At 48.7% G+C, this 10921-nt stretch overlaps 1 non-coding gene across 1 annotated transcript; it reads left to right on the top strand.

Moving 5' to 3' along the window:
- The first annotated feature begins 10516 nt into the window (after positions 1 to 10516).
- On the top strand, positions 10517 to 10704 carry LOC142653801 (U2 spliceosomal RNA). Its single transcript, XR_012848666.1, has one exon. It is a non-coding gene; the product is annotated as a U2 spliceosomal RNA (small nuclear RNA).
- The last annotated feature ends 217 nt before the right edge of the window (positions 10705 to 10921 follow it).

Genomic DNA, 10921 nt, shown 5'->3' with positions numbered 1-10921 from the left:
GATGCTATGGACCGAGCTGAGAGGAAACAAGGTGAACTCGTAGCAGCGGGAGTCAAGGTAGTAGAGCATGAATTTGAAATAACCAAACTCGTGGTGATTAAAATGTATTCCCCATATGTGAGAGATATGGAAGTGGCAGCATTTCTAGCTGCCTACTTCAAAAATGTCAAACTCCTGGGGAAAGTGATGAACGAGTGTGGAGTGTGGACCGCCAAATGGAAGTTTTTAGTTACGCTGATTAAGGACCCCTCCACCCAAGAAACGAGATTACCACCGGCTCGTTTTAAAATTGGAAATGTGAATGGCGACCTCTACTTCTCAGGGATGCCAAACTTCTGCAGGGCTTGTGGTACCTATGGACATACCAGTTTTAACTGCGATGTCACCTGCAGAAACTGTGGAAGCAAAGAGCACAATATAAGGGAGTGCACAGAAGAAAAAAAATGCAACTTTTGTCAAAAAACTGGTCACTTGTATTTTTCTTGTCCTCATAGGTACCGAAGCGGAGAAGAAGAGCAACCCGGGGCGCCCCCACGTGCTCCACCAGCGGACCAGCCCCGCCCTCAGGGAGAGGAACAAGCCAGTGCTGCAAAGGAGCAGCGGGGTACCTGGGCTTCAAGGGTACGGTCTGTTGGAGCCAAAGCAGGTACCTCACAGCCAACAGCCTCAGAGGAGAGAAGGGAGTCCAGTGCGAAGGAAAAACGCCAAGCCAAACGTAAGGCTGAGAAGGGGCAGGCCAGTGAGATAACTGAGGCATCCCAGAGTGCTGGTTGCTCAGTGGATGCCGGGCCTGCTCCCAATCCTGGGTCTCTAGATACGGAGTCTGAAGAGGAAGGTTGGCTGAAAGTGGGTCCCCGTAAAAAGGGTAAACAGGAGCGTGCCGGTAGGGGGGTGACAGGGGAGGAGCAAATGGATACGTCCGTAAAGCAAAGTGAGGCTCCTCCTAGGACCGCCCCCTCGTCGTTACTGGTGAGGAGGGTGGGCACTGTTCCCCCCGAGCCAACCGACACCCCGCCATGTGCGCAACCTCCCCCTCTAGAACGGCCTGCACGGCCTGCACGGCCTCAGGGGGGAGCGGCGGGGCCCTTGGGGGACCCACCCGATACAGACCTATATGGTCAGCCGTTAGAGACCCAGGTAAGGCTGTGTGAATCTGGACTCCCTGTATACGAGATGAGGGCTGTTGGCTCGACGCTCACGGAAGGTAGTTCCTCTCCTGAATCATCCCCTTTCTCGCTAGAGTCAGACGAGGGCGGGGAGATGAGTTCAAGCGAGATTTCTGGTATTGCTGGTGGAGGCCAAGTCTGATTTTAAGTAACACGATTATTTATTTTTTAAAATCAAGACTAACACAATTAAAACTCCACGATGTCTGAAATAAAGGGGATCTCCCTCAACGTGAGGGGCGCCAAGTCCAAAGTCAGAAGGGTTGCTCTCTTCAGTTTTTTATCTGGCCTGGCAGCCTCTGTTTTTTTCCTGCAGGAGTGCGGCATTCCCCATGCAATGAAGTACCATAAATACAAAGAGGATTGGAAGTATGGTCCATCAGTCTGGTCTGGATCTAACGAGTCCAGATCAGCAGGGGTCGCCATTCTTTTTAAGGGAAACGTTTTTATTGATTTTATTCAAGAGATTCTTCCAGGACGTATTTTATTGGTTAAAGCTTTTATTGACGGCGTAAAATGGCAGTTTTTAAATTTTTACGGCTCACCTGACAAAAAGGAGAGAGCAGAGATGCTAGAAATGTTACCTCTTTTTATTAATACAACTGAGCCTTTTATCCTCGCAGGTGATTTTAACTGTATCCTGAGGGGGGAACGCCGGCTTACCAGTACTACAAGTAGGAATTACGATAAGACCTCTGGACTGCTCAAAGATATTGTAAATGATTTTAAATTAACAGATTTGTACAAAGAATGTAATAGGAGCAGCCCAGAGGAAGCCGGCGTTACCTGGAGCAACGCCACCTGTAGCTCCAGGATAGATTTTATTTTTTGTAATGAGAATGTACTGCCTTTTAATTGTGAAGTTTTAACTAATGTTTTCTCAGATCACAAGCTTTTATCATTTTATGTAAAGCGTGATTTTAATAAACCGGTGTGTAAGAAGTCCTGGAAGTTAAATGTTTCCCTTTTAGATGATCCACAGGTTTTTACTGATTTTATTGAATTTTACCAAAAATGCAGGCGGGGGAGAGACATGCGTACTCCCATCAGTGCATGGTGGGAGAAAATGAAAAAAAGAATAAAGGAATTTTTTATTAAAAAGAGCGTGGCGAAAGCCAGAGAAAAACATGCTTTTTTTAAAATTCTCAGCACCCGTCTGCAGACCCTGTACAAGATGAGAGATAATGAAATTGACGTTAAAACTGACATCACTAATTTAAAAAAAGAAATAGCTCAGTGCCTGGAGCAGAAAGGCAAAGAAATCATTTTCCGTTCCAAAATTCAGCATGTGGAGGAGAATGAGACCTGCTCCAGGTACTTTTTTAAAAAAATTAACAATAAAAAGGCTATTATTAAAAATATTGAAGGTGTGTCAGATGTACAGGGTATTTTAAGTAAAGTTCATGAGTTTTATGCTGACCTTTTTAGTGTTAAAACTGTGGATCATAATTTTATGCGTGACTCACTGAAGGAGATTACTACTGTTTTAGACCCTGTCTCCCAGAATTTTTTATTACAGGAGCTGACGGAGCAGGAGGTTTTAGAAACGGTAAAGAGTTTTAAAGCCGGAAAAGTTCCCGGACCGGACGGTATACCCAGTGAGTTTTATGTCAAATTTTATGACATTTTAAAAGAGGATCTTTTTAGCCTTTTTTATGAAGTTTTTAATTCCAAGATGCTGCCTAAGTCCTGGCGGAAGGGTGAGGTCTCCCTGCTACATAAGAAAGGTGACATCGCAGTTTTGAAGAACTGGAGACCAATAACCCTTCTGAATAGCGACTATAAAATAATGGCAAAAGTGTGCGCAAATAGATTAAAAGCCATAATACCCCACATTGTACACTCTAACCAGGTGTGTGGGGTGCCAGGCCGCAGCATCTGGGATAATCTTAACCTGGTAAAAGATGTGATTGAGGACACGAGGTCTAGAAGAGGTAAATTAGCCATTTTATCTATAGACTTCGAGAAGGCGTTCGACCGTGTCTCTCATTTTTATCTTTTTAAGGTTTTAGAGCGTATGGGTATACCTGAAGGATTTTTATTATCACTTAAAGCCTTTTATAAAGATTGCACAAGCAAAATTTTAGTGAATGGTTTTAAGACACAGGACGTGATTTTAGACTCAGGGGTGAAGCAGGGGTGTCCCTTGTCCCCACTGCTTTTTATTTGCGCATTAGAGCCTCTACTGTGTACAATTCGCCGCGATAAGTTAATACGTGGAGTCCCCCTGCCCGGGGGTGGCGGCGTAGAGGCTAAAGCAGTGGGGTACATGGACGATGTAGCGGTTTTTTGCAGGGACACCCTGTCGCTTCAGAGAACCCTCAGACAAATTGAGTTTTATTGCTGTGCTTCCGGTTTTAAGGTGAACTTCGACAAAAGTAATATTTTAAATATAGGAAGCATGGCTTTTAGAGACATACCCGTCCCTGTGTCAGATAATATTACGATTTTAGGTGTCTCCTTCAGTGAGTGCGATAATGGTTTTATCAGTTGGGACATGGTGGCGCAGAAGGTAAATCAAAAAATATGTATGTGGAACATGAGAAAACTTACCATGGAGGGAAAAGTTTTAATTATTAAAATGGTCATTTTACCCCTGCTTTTATATCTCAGTATGGTTTTCCCTCCCCCCACGGTTTTATTGCAAAAAATTACTAAAGCATGTTTTACCTTCTTTTGGAGTTCCAGAATGGAGAAACTTAAAAGAGAGATTGTGATGAAATCCAAACCGAAGGGTGGCAAAGATTTTCCGAATTTTAACAGGTTTCTTTTAATCAAGTTCTTCAGTTTCTGTTTTAATTCCCTTTTTAAAGAACATTATTGGTCCTATTTTTTACGTTTTAATACAGGGTTTTTAATGCGAAGGTTTGGGTGGTTCAACATTGTTTTATCCTCACCTTACGCTTTTAAACTCTCAATAAACTATGTGATTTTAGAAAAGATAGTGACCTTATTCAACCTGAAGGGAAAAAATGTAAATGAGCTGAAAAATAGTAAAAAATTAATTAAAGACCTAAGAGAAAGTGAGACGGTCAGCAGGATTGAGAATTTTAATGAGGAACGAAGTGCTTTTATCTTCAAAATTATTAATGTGTTTTATCTTTTTAATACACAGATGGACCTGGCCTGGAGCTGCATTCATCAATGTCTTCCATGCCGGGCATTCCAATACAGAAGGAGGCTCGCGAGGTCTGCCGTCTGCCCGAGGGAAGGCTGCCAGGCCGAGGAAACGATTCGACACATTTTTTGGACGTGTGATTTTGCGAAGGAATTTTGGAAAAAAATATTCCCTCTTTTGGTAAAGATGGCAGACCTGAAAGACTTGAATTATGAAGATATTTTATATGGACTATTTGGATGCCCAACCGCGAGCCAAAAGATAATAGCGTGGAAGACGATGAATTGCGCCAAAGAAGCTCTATGGAAGGCCAGGAACATCCTGATTTTTAAGCACGATGTTTTATCTACTGATGATGTTTTAGGTCTTTGTTTTAGCGAAATGTACATTTATTATTTATTAGACAAAAAAAGAAATGCCACCCTTCTTAATAAATGGTTTGTGAAAGAATGGAACTCCAACATATAAAGATTTGCCACCATGTCCCTTTTATGTAATGTAATGCAATGAAATATTGATTTTATTGTTATTCATTTGTACAAAAGTTGGTTTTATTGTAAACTGTATTTTTTATCATGAAATAAATCATTGACACCCCTGAAAAGGGGTAGCCAACTTAAAAAAATCTGTTCTTATCAGTCCTTGTAAGGATAGATAGCTCGGAGAACCACTGGGGGCTATAAACACTAGCTTAGCGATCCAAGAGCGTTCCAGACGAAGCCGGCGACGAACTGCGGAGAAGAACCACCGAAGACGAAGATCCAGAAGGGAGAAGCCGCCATCGGGGAAGAAGCTCCGGGAGATCGCTGCCGGGAAGAAGGAGAACTGCGACAGAGACCTTCGGAGAAGAGCCGCTGCTGAAGGGGATCTTTGAAGAAGCTCGGCCGCAGAAGAAGCTCGACGAGGAACCGCTGCGGAAGAAATTTCGTGGAAGAACCTCGGCCAGCAAGGAGAAGATTTGCATAGCTCCGCCCCCTTCGGGAAAGAGCTATCGAAGATCCTCCCCAAGCGACAGGAACAGCTGGAAGAAGCCATGGCCTCAACCAGCAACCCTGCCACCCAGAAGAAGAAGGCTGATGGACCAGGTGAGCCGGCCCAGGCCAGGACATCTCCTCCTGAAGCCTCCTCAAGCGAACAGGCCACCAGGAAGCCGAACCAGGCTGCTCCAACCCTGGAGCCCTGGATGAAGCAGACGGTGGCCCTGAAGCTGAAGGAGGTGGACGGGAGAGTGCCGGACATGACGGAAGAAGTGTTCTGCCAGAAGATGCTCCTGGACCAGGGCTTCGCTAAGCCGGAGACCATCAGCATCCAGGCCTTCATGACCGGGATGTTCTTCGTGACCTTCGCTTCGATCAACATCTGCAGAAGGTACTGGGAGATGGTGAAAGCGGCGAGGCCTGAATCCCCTTTCTCTCGCTTTGTGGGCAACTGCCCTGTCCAAAGAGAGGAAAGGCGGGTGACGGTCTCAATGCGGAACCCACACACCCCCGGCAAAGACATCACCACGCTCCTGAAGCGGTTCTGCACAGTGGTGAGGGAACCCACCCACATCCTGAACGGACTCGGCTTCTGGACTGGCAAGTGGTCGGTAATCGTCCGACTGAACAAGGATTCGAGCGCGGAAGACGGCCTCCAGCACCTGCCCCAGTCATTCTCGCTGGGCAACTCCTACGGCCTCATCTATTACCCGGACATGCCGCAGATCTGCAGGAGATGCAGCAAGAAGGGTCATTCGGTGAAGGACTGCAAGGAGGACGCCTGCAAGAACTGCCGGGTAACAGGACACGAGACCAAAGACTGCCCGAAACGGACAATGTGCAACCTCTGCGGACAAGCAGCCCACTCTTACAAGGACTGCCCGAAGAGGGATCGATCCTGGGCAACTGTAGCAGCAAAAGCTCCAGCCAGAGGGAACCCCGCCCCAGCCAGAGCTCCAGCGGCACAGAAGACCGGGAAAAAGAAGGATGGTAAGAAGACGACAGTCCCTCCCCCCCCTCTCCCGGCCCTCCCTCGCCCTACCCTTCCCACCCTCCCTCGCCCGGCCCTCCCCACCCCCCCGTCCCCAACCCCTGTCACCCCCACTGAGGCTCTCACCTTCTCCTACCCACCCATCTCAGTGGTCCTGTCACCTGCACCTCTCCCAACCCAGCCTCCCTTCTCCCCAGCTCCAGCAGCACTAACATCTTCCCCTCCAGCTGCTGGAGTCCTCTCCCTGGAGGATTTTCCCCCTCTTGTCTCCTCAGGTGCCATCCAGAGGAAGAGAAAGGTGAGGGACAGCCCAGCTGCTGAGTCCTCAAAGCGACAAGTCGTAGAAATCTGCGAAGATTCCCTTGCGCAGCAGGAGGAAATGGAGCAGATGGTGGAGGAACTCGTGTCTGAACCTGAGGTCATCGACTTCACAACAGACATCCAGGTGGCTACAATCCTGGAACAATTTTTGTCAGAGGGCCTGCTGGATCTTTCGGACCCGCCAGGAGAGGAGGATCCGCCCGACCGGACTGGTAACTAAGGTGTATCGTTTGCACTAACCTTCTTTATTCTCCCCCATGGCTGCTAAACTTAACATCTTTAGCCTCAATGTGAGGAGTGTTAGAGATAGGACTAGATGTCAGATGGTGCTAACTTTTCTTTCCAAGCAGTCGAGTGATGTATTTATGCTGCAGGAATGTACTCTCCCCTCTTCCAGGTCATACCATCATCTGGCCAGGCAGTGGACCCATGGCCCGTCCTACTGGTCTGGTGGGGGCGACTGTAAGTCTGCAGGGGTTGCCATCCTGATTAGGGGAAGCGTATTTACTGTTGACTCTGTCCAGGAGCTCGCCTGCGGCCGCTTGTTGGTCGTAGACGGTTCCTGGGCAGGAGAGCCGATTAGGCTCATCAACGTGTACGCTCCCCCTATGAAGGCTGAGCGCCTGGAACTATTCCAGACCCTGCGGACCCAGCTCGCCACCACTAGGGCAGTGGTGATGGCCGGGGACTTCAACTGCCCCATCGAAGAGGATGGACGAAGTTCCGGCACTTCAATCAAACTGGATGTCAGTTCCAAACTGCTTATCGAGATGGTAACCGAAGCATCCTTGCAGGACGTTGTGGGCTCCATGGGGATCGGCTCTGTGAACTATTCATGGAGCCGACCCGATGGCTCACTTCGTTCTCGGATTGACTTTGTGTTCACCTCCCGGGCAGTCAAGCAGCATGGGCACTCCATGGTCCCCTGCTTCTTCTCTGACCACAGGGCCATTCTCTTCCAGGGTGCCATCGGCCACGGTTTTCCTCCCGGCCCTGGCTCCTGGAAGCTGAATTGTGCCCTGCTGGAAAGAGAGGAGGTACTGGCGGAACTTAGAGACGCCTATATTGTTTGGAGGAATGATAAAGTTTTCTTTGACAAAACCTGTGACTGGTGGGAATATGTTAAAGTTGAATTTCGTTGTTTCTTTCAGGCAAAAAGTCGTCAACAGGCGTGTGAGAGGAAGAGAGACTTCAGAGAGATGCAGCGTCAGCTGCGATCCCTGCAAGACCTCCTTCAATGCGGCTGGGACGTCAGGAAGGAGCTGGAGGAAGCCAAAAAGGGCCTGAAAAGGCACTTTGAGGAGGAATCCAAGCGAATTGTCTTTCGTTCCAAGGTGGAGAACCTGGAGAAGGGTGAGAAATGTAACTCGTTCTTTTTCAGGAAACTCCATGCCGGCCACACGCCCCTGAAGGAACTTCGAGATGAGACCGGAAACATGCATTCTGGGAAGAAGGAGGTGATGGGAGTCGTCACAGACTACTACCGAAGCCTCTACTCCCGGAAAACCACTGACCCCGAAGCCGCCGATAAATTCCTGTCAGGTATCACTAATCATCTTGATCCTGCAGGTACGGAGGCTATGGATGTACCCCTGACGGTGGAGGAACTGCTCTCTGCCGCTAAATCCTTCAGACCCGGCAGGACCCCGGGCAGTGATGGTCTCCCAGCAGAGCTCTATGTAGCGCTGGGGGACTTGATCTGTCCGGACCTGCTGGAGCTCTATGAGGAGATGGTGGTGGAGGGTAGAATGCCACCGTCCTTGAGAGAAGGCATGATCACGATCTTGTATAAGCGGAAGGGGGAGAGATGTGACCTGAAAAACTGGCGTCCCATCTCTCTCCTGAACGTGGACTACAAGATCCTCGCCAAAGTATTGGCCAACAGACTGAAGGTTGTCATCGGACAGATCATCGGATCGGACCAAACCTGCGGCATTCCTGGCCGTAGGGTGGCCGACAGTCTTGCCCTGGTGAGGGACACGGTGCATTACATGCAAAGCCGCCGTACACACGCGGCCCTGGTCAGTCTGGATCAGGAGAAGGCTTTTGACCGGGTCTCTCACGAATTCATGGGTAAGGCTCTGCGTAGGCTGCGGCTTGGCAGGTTGTTCTGTTTGTATGTTAACCTGATGTATTGCGACATTTACAGCTCGGTGCTGGTGAACGGCTGGAAGACTGACCCCTTTCCTGTATCGTCGGGGGTTAGACAAGGCTGTCCTCTTTCACCTCTCCTTTTTGTTTGTGTTATAGAGCTCTTCGCAGAGGCTATCCGGCAGAATGGAGAGATCAGAGGGATCACCGCACCAGGTCCAGGACACTTCGAGGTCAAATGCTCGCTGTACATGGACGATGTGACCGTCTTCTGCGCTGACCAGAGTTCGGTGACTGCACTCGTCCAGACCTGCGAGGAGTTCGGACGCGCTTCAGGGGCAAAAGTCAACTGCGGGAAGTCGGAAGCCATGCTCTTCGGAAAGTGGTACCTGCCTTCTCCTGCCTCCTTCCCGTTTACTATCAAGCCGGACTTCATCAAAATTCTGGGAGTCTGGTTCGGTAAGGAAGGTGCAGCCCTAAAGTCGTGGGAAGAACGCTTGGCCAAAGTCAACCAAAGGATCGGACTGTGGAGCCTCAGACAACTCACTATTGAGGGCAAAGCAATGGTCCTGCGTAACGAAGTCTTGCCTGTGCTACAATACACTGCACAGGCATGGCCCCCTCTTGCCACCGTCTCGAGGGCCATTACCAGGACTGTGTTTCGCTTCATCTGGGGCTCGAAAATGGACAGAGTAAAGCGGACTGTTATGTACAAGGAGCCCCGCAAAGGTGGGAAGGGTATACCCGACATTCCCACTCTGCTGCGGATCGCTTTTGTATGTGACTGTGTTCGTAGGACTCTGAGGACAGCAAACGGCTCTGCGGGCAAGGCCATGTCCCGCTACTTCCTCCTTCCCCTCTGGCGAGGTTTTGGCTGGGACAAGTGGGACAGCTCCTTCCCTTACAACTGGCACGCTCCCTGGTTCTACGGAGATGTCGTCCGGTTTGTGAGGGAGCATCAACTGGAGGGTCTTAAGCCCGACTTGTGGAAACCTAAGACGATCCACAAGCACATCAGAGCAAAGGACCCACTGGAGTCTGTTCCAGGGCTTCATGCCGACACGTTGGAGACTGTTTGGACTAACGTGTCATCTGGCAGGTTGACCAACGGGCACAAGGACATTTCATGGATGGCCATCCAGGGAGGACTGCCTCTTAGGTCATTCATGCATGCCCGCAACCTGTGCAAGACCCGGTACTGCCCCAGGTGCCCCTTCACGGAGGAAACATCTTTGCACATTTTCTGGCAGTGCCCCTTTGCACAGGGTCTGTTGAAAGCCTTGGAACATGAACTCAAGGACGCAGTACCCAGGAACAGACTGTCGTACCGCTCGGTACTTTATGGACTATTTCCTGGGAATACCACGGATGGAGCAATCCAGGAAGCCTGGCGCCTTATGAACTGCTTTAAGGACGCTATATGGTTTGCCAGGAACCGTCTGATTTTGCGGAGAGAGAGTGTGTCCGTCCAGGACTGCCGCAGGCTGATCCACAGCCTGCTCAGAGACTATTCCACCTGGGACAGCCCGGACGTCGATGAGGAAGAGGACTGATACTCCCCTTCCCCCCACTCTCCCTTCTTGTGTGTTGTCTTTCAATAAAGCTTCGGGCCTGTGATTTCCCCCTTCCCTATCCCCTCCTACCCACTCCCCTATCCCATCACTTGTCTGTAATGCTTTGTTGTTTGGCGTTAGTGAATGCAAGAATGTTAGTGTAGCATGTGGTGTAATGTATAGCATAGGCTAGCCTGTACTGTGTATTATACTGTCATGTTATGTTTGACGACTGTTATTATTTATTATTTACTGCTTCATGGCTTGCGCTGCGTCGCAGTAATGTTTGTATGATGACGATTGATTGTCAATAAAGCAATTTTCAATCAAAAAATCTGTTCTTATCAGTTTAATATCTGATACGTCCCCTATCTGGGGACCATATATTAAATGGATTTTTAGAACAGGGAGATGGAAATAGAGCTTGCTCTGTCCACTCCACGCATTGACCTGGTATTGCAGTATTTCCAGGACCGGTGCACCCTTTCCTTATGTGTTGACTAAAATCAGATTCCAAAAGTGTTTTTTTGTGTTTGCCATTGTTTCTGTCTTTCTGATGGGATCTCCCCTTTTAATCCCATTATTTCAACACCTGTTGGACAATGCATTTGTACAGTCATGTGTGATAATGAGCTAATTTATTAAATGCAATTAATTAATACATTGCCACCTCTTGTTGTGTGTGTGTCTTCTGTGTTTCCGGC

Source organism: Rhinoderma darwinii, chromosome 5, assembly GCF_050947455.1.
Source record: "Rhinoderma darwinii isolate aRhiDar2 chromosome 5, aRhiDar2.hap1, whole genome shotgun sequence".
In the NCBI taxonomy this organism is placed as follows: Eukaryota; Metazoa; Chordata; class Amphibia; order Anura; family Rhinodermatidae; genus Rhinoderma; species Rhinoderma darwinii.
This window is presented reverse-complemented; position numbering and strand designations above follow the sequence as displayed.